The sequence below is a fragment of the Marmota monax genome, unplaced genomic scaffold (assembly GCF_021218885.2).
Source record: "Marmota monax isolate L192 unplaced genomic scaffold, Marmota_monax_Labrador192_F-V1.1 WCK01_AAM20220418_F8-fsc00035, whole genome shotgun sequence".
NCBI classification, from domain to species: domain Eukaryota; kingdom Metazoa; phylum Chordata; class Mammalia; order Rodentia; family Sciuridae; genus Marmota; species Marmota monax.
Genome location: NW_026691961.1, coordinates 15,396,933 through 15,413,591, shown reverse-complemented (window position 1 = coordinate 15,413,591; position 16,659 = coordinate 15,396,933). Strand labels below are relative to the sequence as shown.

Sequence of the window (16,659 nt, the reverse complement as noted above, 5' to 3'; positions counted from 1 at the left end):
TGGGGCCTTTGCCAGAGCTGAGCTGATACTGGCACCATGCCCTGCCCTGGGAGCTTAAAGAAAAAACCTTGTTTCTCCCTCCCTTCCTGCCTTTCTTCCTTTCTGGTTTTGAGACCTCTTTTCTTCATAAGTTACCTGGCCTCAAGTATTTCATGACAGTAACAACAACAACAACAAAAGACTAATGCAAGTGTTAAGGAAGAAAAGTCCCTTGACTGAATTCCTATTCTGTGTGGGCTGCTGGGGGCAGAAGCCAGAATCTGGAGGCCAAGCCTGTCTCTTCTGGGACACCAATCTGTCAGGGAAAAACGAACAGGGAGGAATGGGCAAGAGCAAACCAACATGGCTGTGTGCAGAAGGATTTTAATGTCACCTGGGGATGGAATTCCAGACTGTCAAAGGGAGTCTAGTTTGCTCAGAGTGGCTTAAATACCTCTGCCTGGAAGCATAGGAATGGTCAAGAATTTCTAGGTCTCAGCCTGCTCCGGTGGCTCACGCCTATAATCCCGTGGCTGGGAAGGGCTGAGGCAGGAGGATCACAAGTTGAAACCAGCCTCAGCAACTCAGCAACTCGGTGAGAACCTGTCTCTAAATAAAGTAAAAACAAAAAAGGCTGGGGATGTGGCATGCTCAGCGGTTAAGTGCCCCTGAGTTCACTCCCCACCAGAAATAAATAAATAAATGCAAAAGAAATTCTCGGTCCTCTCTGTTAATCTTGGAATCTTGAACTGTGGGGTCATGGGTGGGCTCCCATGGGAAAGGGCAGTGTCCTTACCTCCTCAGACCCAAAGGTTTGTACAGACTCGCGAGTCAGGCTGAGTTCTGAGGCTGGATTCGCCCAGTTGGCCCAGAGGTCGCTTGTTTGAGGGGCTATTTCCGTGGCCTTTTAGCCTGAGAGACAACTCACCCACACAGATACCCAGGAATCTCGGAAAGAAAAACACAACACCTACCTGTGTCAAGCAGGATAACAAGTAGAACAGGGTTCGTTAGTAAGTTCCATGAGATTAAGAGGTTGGGACAAGTTGGTTCCCTGCCTCAGAGCCGCAGCGGATGGCTCACAGGAGACCCACACTCAGTGTACCTTAAGTGAGGGATCGGAAAAATATCATTTTCCTGAGCAATTGTTTGGCACAAAGGAAGGAAGGGGAGGATTTTGTTATGAAAAATCAAAAATATGTAGAGAAGTACAAAGGACGGCCTCATAGGCTGCAGGTAGAGTATTTATGATAGAGCCCAGATCCCGGGCACCGGGGACCCACCCTGGGGACATTACCAACCACAGGGACGCTCGCCCCCACCCCTCCTATTGGGCGTTTCTCAGTGCTGCGTTGCTCTAAAAGCGGCCTCCGCCCTCCTGGCCGTGCTGGGGGACACCTGAGGCCCTCCTCCTGTAAGCCACCCGCGGTCCCCATGTTTGGGTGGTGGTGAGGCTGGAGGAGGAGGGCAGACCCCCCACTTCCTGTTTGCCTTCTGACCGTCTTTCAGGAACATTCCAACGGGGAGCGCCTGGGGCTCGGCTCTGCGGTGCCCTCGGTCCCGATGAGACCGGGAACCAGCGGTGAGAGGCCAGAAGTTCAGGGTCCCCAAGGCCACACGCTCCCAGGCCACACGCTCCCTGGACCTGCCCTGTGTCTCTCCTATTCAGGTGCCGTGACTCTGTTACACAGATGGCCTTAGAGGACAAGGAGGAGCCCGACAGAATCCGGGCGGTCTCTCCAGGGGCCTGGGAATTCAGTTCGACTTCTGTCCTGAGTCAAGGGAACGATGTTTATGCGGTTATCATCCTTCCTCTTCCTCCTCCTTCTTCTCCCTCTTCTCTTGGCTGAATTTTTAGACTTTATGGAAAAAGCGACAACTGATAGCTGAAACCAAGCCTCCAAATCTGTCCCACCCCAGGGCCACTGGGCCACCTTCCCCTCCCCCACCCGAGGGCCTCTGTCGGGCACTCTTCTCCAGGCCCTCGCGCTCTGGGGTGCTGGGTTCTCAGGGCGCTCTGGGGTGCTGGGTTCTCGGGGTGCATGTGGGGGCAGGGGAGCCGCCCCAGGAAGCGCTTCTGGACACAGAAAGTGAGAAAAGCGGGATCCTTGGCGGAGGCCCGGGCAGCCGCAGGTGGGGACCGGCTGTGTGGGGGCCTTCTCCTGTCTGCAGAGGTTTCCTGGCCGCGGTTGTGGGTGGCCATTCTATCAGTGATGAGAGGAGGCAGAAGAGTCGGACCCTAAACTACGGCTCCGTCCTGACTCAGGGAAGGAAGCCAGGGACCAGGTGTGAGCCGGGGTCGCCAGGGTTTCTCGTGTGGCTGGAAACCATGGTCTCCGTCCCGCCCCAACCCGCTCTGTGGAGGAAGTGGCCCCAGGAGAGCCCCTTCCTCAGGCCCTGCTCTGGGGGCGCAGATTTCCCTTTCCCACGCAACAGAGACTCAGGGGCTGCCCGAGGGTCTCTCCTGGGGCCGTGGGCAGCCAGCTGAGCCGCGCTTCGCGGCTGGCTGGGGCGGCTGGAAGGGAGTTTGGCCCAGTGCTGGGCTTCCTGCAGCTTCCACACCTGGGTCTCCCAGGAGCCTCATCGGGGGTCGTGCTGCATGTGTCTCTGGAAGAGGGGCCAAGAGCCAGGGGCTGGGAGGCCTTTGGGAGTTCCTTACCCTACCCCCAGGAGCGCCAGGTTGTGGGCCCACCCCAGACGGTGCTGGATCCTGGGAGGTGGACCCTGGGCCAGGATTACAGGGCTAGGGGAGAGCCTCGTTCTTGGTCTCATGGCTGGCTTTGCCCCTGAAACGTGAGCGTGCAGAAGCTTTGACTAACGGGTGCCTGGTCACCATCAGCCTCCCTCTTCCCTGAGGCCAGGAACACTCCAGATAGAGACTGCTCCATCAGCCTGTGTCCTGGAATAAAGAGGCTAGAGGCACGCGGTCCCATCAGCCCACAGTCCACATACACCAGGAGCAAGATGTGTCAGCACTTGTAAGCCACCAGATGTGGGGACCACTTTCTACCACAGATAACCCAGCCCCGAGGCTACAGCTAGAACCTGCCCCCCCCCATTTAAGGCACTCAGGTTGACCCTAAGTTTGCATGTTAGCTATCTACTGCTGCGTCACAAATGACCCCACGATTTAGCAGCTTAAAGCAGCTCACACTTACTGTCTCACAGCTTCTGTGGGCAGAAGTCTAGGCACGGCTTAGCAGGGTCCTTGCCTCGGGTTTCCCACAGGCTCTGGTCAAGGTGTTGGCCAGAGCTGGGGTCTCATCCGAAGGCTCCGCCGGGGAAGGACCTGCTTCGAGCTCACCTGGCTCGCTGGTGTTGGCACAGTGGTGGAGCAGGCTGTCGGGCTGAAGGCTGCAGCTCCTGGTGGTGCTGGCTGGAGTGACCCTTGACTCTGTATCACATGGTTCTCTCACAAGGCAGATGCTCCATGCAAACACGCAATCCTACAAGGCTACAGAGAGTCGGGCAGTGACCCCAAAGTCACAGAGTCACCCTGCTGTGGAGCATCACTACGAAGGTGATATCTCATAACTTCAGTCTGCTCATTAAAGCAAGGTGTTAGGTGCAGCCCCTAGTTGTTCGGTCCTTCCCAAGGGAATGCAGACTTCACAAGGGCATGAGTACAGGAGGCAGGCCACCACACCAGCCCCTCCCCAGACTGTTAGCAAAGGAAATGGTCCTTGAATGGAAGTCAGTAGACCCCCGGTGCCCGTCAGGAGTCACTGACCACGGACATGAGGTTGGGTGGCATTCATATTTGATCCGTGCCCAGGATGACCTATAGACTTTAATCATATTTTCTTTACTTCTCCATCCTTCTTTTTAAAATATGTTTTTAGTTGTTGAGAGACACTTATTTTATTTATGTCTTTCTATGTGATGCTGAGAATCGAACCCAGTGCCTCACACATGCCAGGCGAGTGTGCTACTGCGGAGCCCCAGCCCAGCCCCTCCCCACCCTTCTTGACAAGAACCCACACTGTCTCCCCGGGACTTATCCTGCTACAACTTGGAGATTTGTTAGGCTGTCTTCAGGCTGGTGATCAGACTTGCCCCCAGGCTTGGATGACTCCATCATTTCTTCTGAGAACAGAAACGTAAGAAAAGCGAACAGGATCAGCTAGGTCAAAGTGGCAGAACTCTGACAGGTGCTAGACAGAAGCACACAGAGATCTCTGCACCCTCAATTATCTTCTTTCCCCAAACCTAAGCCAACCCCCCACCAGCCCCAGCCTTCTCCATGGCCCTCCACACCTTCAAATGCACTGTCTCCAAGTAAGGTGACCCTTCTATCAGTCAGCTATGGCCGTGTAACAAACAGCCATGAAACCTCGGGGGCACACAGCAAGAAGCACGTGCTTCCCACTCACCTGTCTGTAGCTCGGCAGGAGCAATTCTGTGCCCCAGACAGAGGTTCTGCAGGCCAGGGCTTCCCACAAGGCCAGGCCTTCCACAGGCCGGTGGAGCTCTGCTGTCTGTGCCTTTCATTTCCAGGGACCAGTGGCTATCAGCTGTCCATTCTGCTCATGGAAATGGCAGTGGTGCAAGGGGCAGCCCACCGCCTGAGTGCCTTCCACGTCTTTGTGTGTGTGTGTCATGGCCGAGTGGCAGAACTGAGTCACATGGCCAGGTTCAAGATCAAGGGGGAGGGGGATGGGCTCTGTCCACCATGCGGCTCTGACTAGGATGGGGACGCACTCAGCTCCTACAGGGGCTGAGGTTTGGGGGCGAGAACCCCATCCGACACACTTTTATCTCCCCCCCACTATGTGGAGGTTTCAAGCTTATTATTATCGAAACATCCGGAGCGGGGATCCAAGGTGGTGTTCGGAGGTCTCTGCCTCCAGTCTCACTGGAGAGACAGGAACATATTTAAAGAGAAAATAAGGGGAACAGGGAGGCTCCCAAGAGCACTCGGAAACAGGGAGGGGCAATGGGTCTGCTCCTTCCTTCACCTGGTCCTGGGGAGGCGTCCAGGTGTGTGGGCAGGTGCTTCCCTGTGAAGGACACACCCCACCAGCAGGAGGCCCAGGGGCACGGAGTCAGGAGCACTGGGTGGCTCTGAGTCACCGAGCAGAGCACCTTCCCCTCCCAGGGACCTTCAATAGCTCTGACAACAGGAGGAAGAGTCCTCTGTGAGGCTTTTACACCTCGTTGATGTCCCTTTTTCACAGATCGCACACCTCAGGCGACAGGATGCGGCTGGGTCTCACCAATGCCCTTTTATTGGGATAATGTCTCTATTTGTGAGTTTCTCTTCTATTTTTGATGGATAGCTCTGGTTTCCTTGGCAATACCGGATTTCCTTTTAAATAAATACATTAAAATAAACAGTTGACTTCCGGAGAAACACAGCGAACAGTAAGCAGCTCAGGTGGCGGGTTGTTAGGCAGTCGTTGAGGTGCCAGTCCACACTGGTTCACTCGCATAGGGCCTTTGGGCAGGTGGCTTTGCAGATGCCTCAGTTTCTTCTTGGATAAAATCAGGGTGACTTCTGCAGCAGGGCTCTTGTGCTACGTTGAAGGTAATATTTATAAAGTAACCAGCACACAGTAGGCACTCAGCACATGGCAGAAGCCCACCTACTCTCTCTCCACCTGGACTTTCCCTTTGGGTTGTCCAGGTGGCCACCATTCCATGTTCAAATTCACACCTTCCTGTACCTCTTCAGACCCAAAGAATCTCACTTGGGGAACGAGAGAGTCCATGCAATTAAAAGGGACCTGGCAAATGAGACCCCAGACTAACTGAGCAAGCTCAGGGCCTGCAAGGTGGGATGACCCTTTGGAGGGGGGTCTCAAATCCCCCCAGGATTTCTAGTTTCGACCCAGTGAGGCCCGCCCACCAAAGCTCCTCAAGGATTAAAAAGAGATGCTCATCAGAAAATTTAAACACAGTGTCCCGGCCAGACCACACTATTACGCAATAAATCGTATTTCTTTTCTTTTTTGTTTTAAAGATTTTTAAAAAATATTTATTTTTTACAAGTAGTTGGACACAATACCTTTATTTTTATTTATTTATTTTTATGTGGTGCTGAGGATCAAACCCAGGGCCTCACATGTGCTAGACGTGCGCTCTATCGCTGAGCCACAACCCCAGCCTCAATAATCGTATTTCTTAAAAAGGTGTTCTAATTCTCTTGTCAGCAGCATAAATCAGTTACCTTGTGTGCTTGAGTTTGTTCAAATAACATCAACCCACTACATTTTAAATGTGCTACAATACGTTCTGACCCAGCTTTGGAATTTCTTCAATTTTTAAAATACGCCTTTCAACACACACGATGGAGCTGGGACCCCTCTGGCCTCCTCCCTCTTCCTCCCAAGAGCCTCCCAGCCCACCAGCCCTCGACTTCCAGATGGGGAAACTGAGGCTGGAAACAGAGGCAGTTTTTTTGTTTTTTTGGTGTGATTTTCAGGGGTGGGTCCAAAACATGGGGCTGATTTTTTGTGACGTGTGTGTGTGTGTGTGTGTGTGTGTGTGTGCGTGTGCGTGTCGGTGCCCGGAGTGAAAGGAGAGTGGAGAAACCTTCAGACTCATTCCTGGACCTCCGCCTGAGACAGTAACGGTGCTTAACCTTCAGAGAGTCTAACTCCGAGCCGGGCAGGTGGTACCTGTGAACTTCCCATCATGAGCTCTTCCAGGCTCCACACGGCGCAAGGAAGGGAAACCGAGGCAGGTGAGATGAAGAACGAGTCCCCCGCCCCGGGGCGCGGTGGCGCACGCCTGTAATTCCAGGAGGATCGCAAGTTCGAGACCAGCCCGGGTACTTTAGCCAGGCTTCTTAAAATAAAAAGAAAAAAATTGAAAGGTCTGGGATGTCCCTCAGTGGTGGCGCCCCCCTGGATTCCGCCCCCAGAACCAAGGGAACAAGTTCACCAAGTTCCAAAAGCGCTGCACAAGGGATGCCAAAGAAGGCGCCGGATTCCGGGGGATTCCGGGACTCCCCACCGAAGCGAAGGGAAGAAAAGGGAAGACCCCGAGGACCGAGGGCAGGAGCGGGCGACCCGCGGGAGGGCGCCGCCCGGACGTCCAGCGCCCGGAGCTGTCCCTTCTCGCGGTCCCGGCCGCAGAGCCTCGACTCCGCCCCGAGCTCGGCCGAAGCGCGGCCGGGAGGCGGCGGGGCCGGGGGCGCTGCCCGGCCTGGCCCTCCCCTCCGGCGTCCCCCCGCCTCCCGAGGTCCCGCCCCCTGGCTCCCGGGCCCTGACATCACCGCGGGAGGCGGCCTGGAAGGAGGGGGCCGCGAGAGGAGGCTCGGCGCGGCGCAGAGGGAGGAGGGCGGCGCGCGGTCCAGCCCAGAGCTTCAAAACCGCCCGGCCGCCTCCCCTCGCGCCCAGCCCGCGCGTCCGTCCGTCCAGCCGCCAGCGCCGCCGCCAGCGTCCGGTGAGTGGGTGCCCCCGGGGCTGCGGGCAGCGTGCGCCCTGGGCCGCCGGCGCGATCGTCCTCTTTAGGGACCGAGAAAGGCCCGGGGACGGGTGGCGGGCAGCGAGGAGCCGGGAGCACCGGGGTGCCTGAGGTCCACTACTGCCCCGACCCACCCGGCTGCCCACCCCGGACCGCTGCCTTCGCCTTTGCGCCGAGGCGGGCGGGAAAAGTTCGGGGAGGAGTCAGGGCGGCGCCCCTCACCCCCGCCGGCCTCAGCCCGGAGCTTGCGGAGTCCGGGGCACTCTCCACGCCCCCTGTGCGACCCCGGCGCGAGACCCAGCCGCCAGGAGCCGGGCGGGGCACGGCGGCGCCGGGCGGAGTCGGCGTCCTCGCGGGCTGCGCGCCCCTGCGGCCCCGGCGCGCCCCCCTGCGGCAGGGATCGACCTCCTGGGGTCCGTGGCGGTGGCGGAGGCTGTGACACCTCTCTCCGCTGGTCCACCACCCCCAGGGTTGAAGGGCTGTAGGGGGAGTGCCCTGCCCGTGGATTCCAGCGGAGGGGAGGCTAGAACTCGGGTGTGGACCCTACGTCCCCCCAGATCCAGAGACTTAAACACCCCACGGAGAGCTCTGAGGTCGTCGTGTGGGGTGACACGGAACCCTGGGGCCCCGGGGAGCCCCTACAGAGCCAGGCTTTCCCGCCAGGATCCAGCTTTTGGGAGGAAGCTGACAGCCCCCGCAGCGCTGTCCCCTCCCAAGCCGTGGGTGCCCGGGTGAGGGGCTCGGAGACCTCAGAAGCCCCAGCCCGCCGTGTGGTTCCACGTCCCGGGCCCTGGAGCCCGCAGATTCCTACTTAAGAAAAGGGGATGACATCGGGGGGCTCGGGGCCGTGGGCCTGGGGAGGGCTCTGGTTTGTGGGGTTCAGGATATTAGTTGGGGAGGATGACAAAGTCTGGGGTGTAGACAGAGGTAATGGTCACACAACTTTGTAGGCGTGTTTCAAGCCGATTGGACACCAACACGGGGTAAGATATTTACTGCATGTTTTACCACCACGAGGGCGGGAGCACCTGAGGCCACACCTCGGCACTTCAGTCCAATAGAAATTCCAGGACCCAGGCAGCGTCGGTGGCCACCTGTCCCTGGGACTTTGCCTCCAGATGGGGAAGGGATGGAGGACGAGGAAGGGGCGGTTTGCCCAGGAGTCAGCCGGGCAGAGCGGAGGTGAGCGGTGGGCTGCGCCTGCCCCCTCCCCTGCCCCTCCCGGCTTCCTGGTGAGGCGCGCCCTCCCTGCCGCAGGTGGAAAGCCTGGCCAAGCAGTTACTCGGGGCCAGGAGCCCCCCCTGCCTCCCCTCAAGCCCCGCTCTTTCCGGCCTGGCGAGGCCTTGGTGTGCGTGGGAACGGGGTGGGGTGGGGAAAACAGGGCGCAGATATCCGCAGGCGCTGGGGATAGATGCCCAGCCCACAGCCCCGGCAGGGGCGTGGGGTGGCAGGGAGGCGCGGAACCTGTTTTCCCACCGCCCCCGCGGAGAAGAGGCTGGAGGTCGAGGCAGAGCAGGCCACAGCGCCTGGAGCCTCTTCTGCCCCTCAAGAGGAGAACTGGGTGAGCCTGCCGTCCAGGGACGGGTGTTTGTGTTGGAAGCCCTGTGGGTGGCCAGCGGGGCCGGGAGGGAGGGCCAGGAAGCAGGAGCGAAGGGGTTGAGTTCGGGCTGCGGCCCCACCCACAGGGGAGGGCCCCCCTCAGGCTGGCGCTGCCCCAGATTGGGCCTCTTAATTGTAAATACAAGGTGCATCCATTTAGCATCCCCCCACACACACACCAGAAATCACACCTGGGTTTCTTTTTCCGGCTTCTGCCCCAGTGTCTTAGCGTGGGACCTCGGCCGGGGCCTGTGACAGCACAGGTAGTTCACCTGGAGGACCAGCGTTTTTCCGCCAGGCCTAGACCCGTCCTCCCCACCCTGTCCTCTGCTCTGTCCTCCCTGGCCGGTGGGGCCCACGGAAGTCCCATTCTTTGTCAGGACCACACTCCAGTAGACATGGCCAGAAAGGGAAATCTGTCAGACAAACACATATGAATACTTTGCCGGCCAGAGGCTGGCCTCAGACTGCCCACTGGGTGTGGAGGTGTGTTTGGGAGGCGGGAATCCAGCACCCTGCGGGGGGGGGGGGGCAGCTCAGTGTGTGTGTGGGGGGGGCAACACCCGGCTCATGCCCAGCTCTTGGCCAAGTGGGACCTGGGACACAGGCTTTAGCACTGGGGAGGGGAGCCACAGGGAGCTCCTGAGGGTGGAGGTGGTGGGAGTCATCACCCAAAGGTGGGCCGGGGTCCCAGGTACTGGCCATGAGGAGAGTTAAAGGTCAGGGATGGGCTGCCTGTGCAGGAGGCTGTGTGCGTGTGTGTGTGTGTGTGTGTGTGTGTGAGAGAGAGAGAGAGACAGTGACAGAGTTTGGGAGAGTAGGTGACTGACGGCGGCTGGATTGGGGGAAAGGGCAGTTGGCATCCTAGAAAGAACTGGCACTGGTGGCTTCCGCTTGTCTCCGGAAGGCATGGGGCTAGGTGTGGGGTAGCGCGATGGGGAGGCTCCCTCCTTGTCCCTCCGGCGGCTCTGGCTCTGTGCAGAAGTTGCCCACAGAGTGCAGTTTTGGCAGGGCTCTGGCGGGAATCGGAATCGGATGCATCTGGCTCTTGTTAGGCCAGGCCAGGGGCTTGTCTAAAAATATCAGAGGCAGCGCTGCCACCCAGCGAGAGTGTGCAGCCCGGCTGTAACCCGATGCCCAGGGCGGGGGCTGGCGGTGACGACACCAGCCTGTGGTGTTCCAGAGTCCCTCAGACTCCTCCTGGCAGCCCAGCCCGCGACGGGGGCAGCGCAGGAAGGGCGAGAGGAAGCATTCAGGGCAGCCATGGGCTAAGACTGGGGAACTGGGGGACATAAGGACCTTAGAAAGTCCCGAGTCTGGTGGCTAGGGACACTCAGAGAAGTGGAATGAGCTGTGCGGCATCCACAGGGAGTTGGCAGCAGACCCAGGGCCAGATCTGGGTATAGGGCTCATCCAGCTGAGGAGCCCAGTGGCTGGGGAGGGTCAGGGGGATCCCAGCCCTAGGTCCCCAGGGTGAGTGACCTATCTATCTAGGCTGCTGGATCTCCGTGCTGACACCCTAGGAGAATGGTGGGCAAAGAGCTATGATGGGTGCGGCACCTCCCATTGGGCATCTGTGACTCTGGGGGCACGACCGCCAGGCCATCCTGGGGCGGGATGTAGGGAGGAGACGGGAAGAAGGAGCCCTCCTTCTTCCCATGCAGAGAGGCTGTGGTTCAGGTCAAGTGTCTCCGTCCTTGACGAGTCGTTGTTGGGCTGAGAAACTGAATTCCTGGCCCTTACCTTTCTTGGGAAGCCGGGCTTCAGTTGACCTATGGGGGACCAAGGGGAAGAGGGGCTGCTCCAGTTCCTGCCCTCCATGGACAGGCTGGACAACATCAGCTTCTAGAAGCTTCCTAGGACTCTGGGTCCAGAACGGAGGGAGGCATCACCAAGTGATGTTGGTATAATATTTGCCCTCAGAAACCTGGGACATAAAGTAGCTCTCACCATGCAGGACATAGAGACGGGCCAAGAGTCCCTCCCTACGCGGGGCTCCTGGTCTGAACTCAAGGACGTTTCCTATAGCAGAGTCCCTCGCTTGAGATATTTTTTTTCTAATGTGCTAATCACAAACTTCTCCAGTGAACTGTCTTTCCTTAGAAGGAAATAAATTTAAATATTTTTTTCAGTTAGTAAATATGATCCCAAGGATCTCATTAATCTTATTTTTAAAATTTTTTTGGAGGTAATAGGGATTGAACTCAGGGGCACTCAACCACTGAACCACATCCCCAGCCCTTTTTTGTATTTTATTTAGAGACAGGGTCTCACTGAGTTGCTCAGCGCCTCATCATTGCTGAGGCTGGCTTTGAACTTGCGATCCTCCTGCCTCAGCCTCCCAAGCTGCTGGGATTATAGGCGTGTGCCATCTCACCCGGCGGCTTCATTAATCTTATTTTAATGAGTGTTTCCCAAGGGGTGTCATTATTGGTGGCACCCAAGATGATTTTAAAAGGTCTGCAGTGGAACATTAGAAAAGAATGTATTAATTAACGTATTTTTTTTTCTTTTTTTTTTAAAGAGAGAGAGAGAGAGAGAATTTTTTTAATATTTATTTTTTAGTTTTCGGCGGACACAACATCTTTGTTTGTATGTGGTGCTGAGGATCAAACCCGGGCCGCTTGAGCCACATCCCCAGCCGTAACATATTTTTCTTGATAGACATTTGAAAAATACATGTAAACTGCACACAAACCCTTGGTTTCGCAAATACTCCTGCTTAAGTTCCAATGAATGTTGATGTTTTAAACTTGACACTTTTTAAGTATTTAAAGAATTTCCTTAAGAGGCACAAGGGAGACGGTTTCTAACGAGGACTGGAATGTACACATTTCATACCTTCCATGATGGGTCTAATCTGGAAAGATCTTTAGCTCCCCACCCAAGCTCCCCTCTCCCCAGAGGCCCCTGGGGTCAACTCTATGGCTTGGCTTAGCTTCTGAGAGTCTCTTTGATGCAGGTCATCCTCTGCCCCCTGGCCCTCGCTGGCTGCCCTGAGGGTCAGAGGAGATGACATATCCGTGTCAGCAGGTAGAAGTGGCTTGAGGACCTGTGGTCTGCAGGCTGAGAGGCTGGCTGGCCCACTTTAGTCTTGATGGAGACTCTAACAATGCAAAGCAGGACTTCCCTGTCTTCAAAGGAAGGTGTAGTCCAGTAAAGGGCTGATAAGTATCAGGATGACTGCTCCAGGACCCGGGCCACCACATGCGGTTTCGGGGAAGCCAGCACAGGCTGGCCAGCAAGGACACTCCTACAGCCTTTAGACAGTAGTCTCCCTTCCCCACCACAGTGAGGATTCCAGGGAGAGCCACCTACATAACTATCCATCATCTGCAGGATATTTTACACCAATTAGAAAAAAGAACACGCTTCATCCATGTGTGCTAATATGGAAATAGCTGTGTGGCCCTTATTGAGCTAAAAAAAATTATCAACTATATATGAAAAAGGCACTGTTTATATAAAAATAAGCCAAGATTCTTGTTGGGTATTCCTGGCCTCGCACGTCTTGTGTGTGTGCGAGGAACAGTGCTTGGAAGGGTGGCGGTAGATGAGTGTGGTTGCCTCTGGTGAGAGCCAGGGGTGTCCCAGTGGGTGAGGGGACTCGGATCCTGTCTAGGACAGGAGAATGTGCCTGTGAGCCCCCTCTGTGCCAAACCCCACTGAACGAGCTGCTCCCCCCAGCATGGGGGACATGCGCGCTTTCCAAGAATGGTGGGCCACCCTTTAGACAGTGAGTGTGGCCGTGGCAGGCGATGGATCGCGTGGTGGAGGCTCTGTGGACAGGACCAGTAGGGACAGGTGAGGGTCCCATGGACGGTCCCCTAGGAACCTTACAATGTGGATTTCTGGGGGCACGGTGGGTTTCCGATCCGAGTGCTGTCCACAAATGTTAACCCTGGTCTGGGGAAGAGGGGCAAAGTGGGCTCCCTTGGGGTGTGTCCATGGGGTGCTGTGAGGTCCAGGGGGAGGCCTCTGGGAGACCATTGGGAACGGGAGTCCAGGGCTTCAGAGGGAATCCCAGGACACAGGGGAGGCGGGTTTCAGGGGAGGGGGAGGGGCCTTGACTTCCCGTGTCACCGTGGAGGTGATGAGACTCACATTGCACCGTCCGAGCCTCTCGTAGCAGAGCAGTTTCCCGGCCACGGGCCGGACCTGGGTGAAAGAGGACAGCGCCCCCGTGAGGCAGACCCTTCTTACCCCTGCTCAGGGCTGCGCGCACCGCGCTTCCACGCCACAGAGCGCAGGGCCCGAGTGGGACTGGAGCCCGAGGCCCCTGGGCTCTGTGGGATGCGGCTCCTTCTTGTGCTTCCCAGAAAACATCAGCGTCTTCCTCTCCTCCCGGATAACCCTGGTCTCTGGGGCCCAGAATATTCCTTCGCTACGGAAGTTCTGGTGGGCATCCTGCATGTCCTTCCTGCAAAGTCGGCGGTCTCAGCCCTCGAAGGTCCTGGGGGACGTGACGATACGAACTCCGCTTTCCCCGCGCCTTCTGTCCCTTTGTGAAGACACATAGGTCCTCGGGTGATGGGATTTTGAGTCATATGTGGCAAGGGGACCACGTTGAGTCCTCTTATTAATGTGGAAAGTGTCGAGCCCCAGGGCCTGTGACCTGAAAGAGGCCCTCCGTGACAGTCCTCAGTGAACGCCACCGCAGCCCATCAGCAGCTACACGGGAAGCCGGGACGGCCCTCTGCCTTGGTGTCTCTGGATTCATGTCTTCTCTTTACTGTGGCCACCGTCTTGGCCCAGGCCCCCTCCGTCTTTTGCGCTGACAACTGCACCGGCTCCATGACCACTGTCCCTACAGCCACCCTGTCCTGCCGACCACTTCCTACCCAGGTGGACTGTGCAGAGGGCAGACCAACCTGGTGACTCTTGCTCAGCTCACTAAAGACTCCTTGGTAGTCTCAGTGACTCCTAAAATGAAGAAGGAAAAAGAAGACCCGGGTCTTCACCATCTGCCCCGACGTCCTTGCTGGCTGCCCATCCGGTGGCCGGGAGCTTGACAAAGCGCCAGTCCCAGCCCCCACCTGCGAGGAAGGACAGCAGGCTCTGGGGGGGCCGGGTGGGGTCCTGCGGTCCCCGGGCCCAGGGTCTGGCTGCTCTGGGCTCCCCCCCGCCCCCCCTTGGCCTTCCTCTCCTGCCCCGGCTCTCCTCATCCTTCCACAGTCCCTCGGATTCCCTGGGAAGTTTCCTGACCCCAGGTCACTTCAGAACTGCACACTGGCCACGAGGTCCCACGGTATGTGAGGTGGCAGGGCCGGCAGGCACAGGGACCGTGTGCGGGTCACAGCTGAGCTCGCCATCGCAGCCCCAGGGCGTCCAGAAGGCCACGGGCCTTGGTGAGCTGGGACCGGCTGCAGGTTGGCCGGGAGAGAGGGGTCAGGGCGGCTGTGTCCTCTCCCAGCAGTAGCCCTGCCTGGGGCCATGGCTCTCGAGTGGGGTCCACACAGCTGAGGGTATCTGGAACTGATTTCTGGAGGACAGACGGTGTGGAAACTTGGAAAGGCCGTGTTCGTTTTGAAGCATATTATTCAAATGGCTTCCACTTGGCAGTGGTGTGATTCTCCATCTGCGGAATTCACAGCTAAAGGTGAATTGAGGCCGGGCACGGGGCGCACCCTGAGGTCTCAGCGCTCAGGAGGCTGAGGCAGGAGGATGGCGAGTCCAAAGCCAGCCTCAGCAAACGCAGTGCTCTAAGCAACTCAGTGAGACCCTGTCTCTAAACAAAATGCAAACTAGGGCGGGGGATGTGGCTCAGTGGCCCAGTGCCCCCCTGAGTTCAATCCCCTGAACCCCCCCAAAAGTGCATTGAGGTCTGAGGGTGCAGGGTGCTGGCCTACCTGCCTACAGGCCTGGGGATCAGTCCCCAGAATTAAAGAAAAATGGTTCTCGCTCATAGGGGTGATATGGGCAGTGAGTGGTGTACAGAGGTCCCCAGCGAAGGTGGGGACCATGTGTCACTCCTGGAACCACAACAGGTCACCATCAGTGGACGTGGACTTGCCCCCCGGCTGGCTGCAGTGCGTGTGGGCTGCTAAGGACTCAGTTTCACACTCTCCAAAACTAGTGACAAGCCCCTGGGAGGTTAGCCCCAGCGGCTCTCCTGAGGTCCACCCCCAGAGAGTGATGGAGGGGCATGGGGTTAAAGCCCAGCCACTGGCCAGCAGGCAGGGCAGGTCTGAGGCCCGGCCTCCGCTCGACACGTCTCTCTTGCGTCCTCCCCGTCCCACCTGCTCCCCTCACCTCCTCCCAGTTCCCACCGAGAGCCCCCCTCAGAAAACCAAAGCTTGGGGACCCCACCCCAGGGCTGCCCCAGGCCACCAGGCCCACAGAGGCGCACTGCTTGGCCCTAAGACCCCTTCCCACCACCCAGGAACCGAGGTCAGTTAGCAGCTGCCTGTGCCCGGGACGCCTTGGGACCAGGGGGCAGAGCTGTGGGGGCGCAGAGGTGAAGGAGGCTGAGATGAGGCCCAGAACCTCCTTCCCGGCCCGTGTGAGCCGTGCCCGGGCTTCGTCCCAGCGCGAGGGTTGGTGTTGGACACACACAGGCAGTCCCCGCATCTAGGAGGCGACAAGGAAGGGCGTCTTCACCTTCCTGGTCCCGCGGCTCCCTCTGCATTCACGCAGTGTCTGCTGACACCCAGCGTCCAGATGTGGCGTCCGGGGACCGTGTGCCTGTGACACTCGACTCCCGTCTGCACGGAGCTCACAGCAGCTGGCACTTTGCATATCACCACGAAAGGCCGGGGAGGACTGACCCAGTGGGGTGCAAACTGCCTTTCTCGGGGCAGCTTTAATGAACATAGGTGGCCTTCGTGGGGGATCTGCCTCTGGGGAGTTGTCAGTCTCCACCAAAAATGTCTGAAAAGTCCTTGCGTCTGTGCTGGACGTGTGGAGACCTCCCCGTCTTCATTCCCGACGACGCGGGGGACGCTGTCGGACACAGCGCTTGTGCCGCGGGAGGCACTGGGACAGACCTAGAGGTGACTCAGCCGAAAGAGGACCTGCCCGGGTCACTGCAGCCCGATGTGAGGGCTGGAGGGTCCCTGGAGGTGGGTGTCTGAGGGGCTCCTGGGGGCTCCCAGTGGATGGAGAGGGACCACGTGCCGGTGAGGACCCGTCCCCAGAGGTCCCGGGAGGGGGGGAGTTGAGGACCCCAGTCCTGGCTGAGCTTTGTCCTCAGCGGGGCTCGGGGCTCCTGGAGGACCGGCCTGGACCGCTGCCCCTCAGCCTTCTGGTCCTCCGTCCCCTGCCCCGGGGGTGTCCTGGAGCCAGAGCGCGCACCTGTCCCTTCCCTGCTGTTCCAGGGAGATCAAGGCCTCCATGTCAGTCCCTGCACTCAGAGGCCCTCTCCTCTGAGGACCCCGTGCCTGGTCCACCCTCGAAGAACCTTTCCCTGAGCTTTGCCCTCTGCTGCCCGAGGCCCTCCCAGGCGCTGGTGGGGACTGGTTTCAGGCGGGGGTCGGTCAGCCCAGTGTCGAGAGGCCCCTGGCTCAGACTGGGCCCTTCCAGCTGGACCCAGCTCCTGAGCGAGGCTTCTCCTCTCCCCACGGGGGGCGGCAGAGGGCCCCTGGGTCACCTCCTCCGGCTGTACCTGACCCAGTGTTGGGCAGCCTCAGTGAACTCAGAACTTCTCTGCTTTTTAATACTTTTTTTCTGAGT

The 16,659-nt window shown here is 58.2% G+C and overlaps 1 protein-coding gene and 1 long non-coding RNA gene across 4 annotated transcripts in view; one reads left to right on the top strand and one right to left on the bottom strand.

Annotated features, from left to right (window-relative positions):
- Positions 1–366: 366 nt before the first annotated feature.
- On the bottom strand, positions 367–7,042 carry LOC124080400 (uncharacterized). Its single transcript, XR_006847706.2, has 3 exons — positions 6,600–7,042; positions 4,353–5,495; positions 367–4,065 (listed from the first exon to the last, which is right to left on the bottom strand). It is a non-coding gene; the product is annotated as an uncharacterized LOC124080400 (long non-coding RNA).
- A 194-nt stretch (positions 7,043–7,236) lies between these two features.
- The window catches only part of Emp2 (epithelial membrane protein 2), a 30,558-nt gene continuing 21,135 nt past the window's right edge, over positions 7,237–16,659 (top strand). The window contains exon 1 of one of the 3 annotated variants that reach the window (XM_046445394.2): positions 7,237–7,368. The gene's annotated coding sequence lies outside the window, so the exon portion shown is untranslated. Of the gene's footprint in view, positions 7,369–8,436; positions 8,572–8,839; positions 8,951–16,659 lie in introns of those variants that run through there. The other 2 variants (XM_046445404.2, XM_058579882.1) reach the window with 2 other exon arrangements.